This window comes from Sinocyclocheilus anshuiensis, unplaced genomic scaffold, assembly GCF_001515605.1.
Source record: "Sinocyclocheilus anshuiensis isolate Anshui unplaced genomic scaffold, SAMN03320099.WGS_v1.1 scaffold460, whole genome shotgun sequence".
In the NCBI taxonomy this organism is placed as follows: Eukaryota; Metazoa; Chordata; class Actinopteri; order Cypriniformes; family Cyprinidae; genus Sinocyclocheilus; species Sinocyclocheilus anshuiensis.
In genome coordinates this window covers 612136-612650 of record NW_015554101.1, presented here as the reverse complement: position 1 = coordinate 612650, position 515 = coordinate 612136, and the positions used below count along the sequence as shown (strand labels likewise).

Below are 515 nucleotides of genomic sequence, written 5' to 3'. Positions count from 1 at the left end.
CATACACTGGCTCCTACCTGATTGCTTATCACACTCAGTACAAGAATTATAATTACCATTTTTAAGCCCTTCATGGTCCTGCACCGCAATATTTAGCTGATCTGATTCATCCTCATTCTCCTGCTTTCTACTCTTAGGCCTTCTGGAGACCGTTTATGGTACAAAAGCTGTCAACGGGGCGGTGACCTTTCAAAAGGCACTAAAATGTACAATTTAGGTACTAATATTTATACTTTAGGTAGTGATATTTACCTTTAAGGTACTAATATGCACCCTTTAGGGGTAAATACGGTTTTGTTACCACCCCAGTGACAGCTTTTGTACCTTTTTTCAGAGAGTGAACAGTTCTTCATTTGATGGATGGTCTTTCAGTATCTTGACCCCTACAGTACATACTGGAAATCCCTCCCCCAGCGTCTCAGTGAAACTGTATCTCAGCCACCTTCAAAACGCAAATGAAAACGCATGTTTACTCAGGGTTATTGAAATGTTTATGCATTGTCCTTGGGTTTGTA

General features: G+C 40.4%; 1 protein-coding gene across 1 annotated transcript in view; it reads right to left on the bottom strand.

The window, feature by feature from the left end:
• The window catches only part of LOC107669555 (protein quaking-like), a 54048-nt gene that overhangs the window by 2796 nt on the left and 50737 nt on the right, over positions 1–515 (bottom strand). The window lies entirely within an intron of this gene.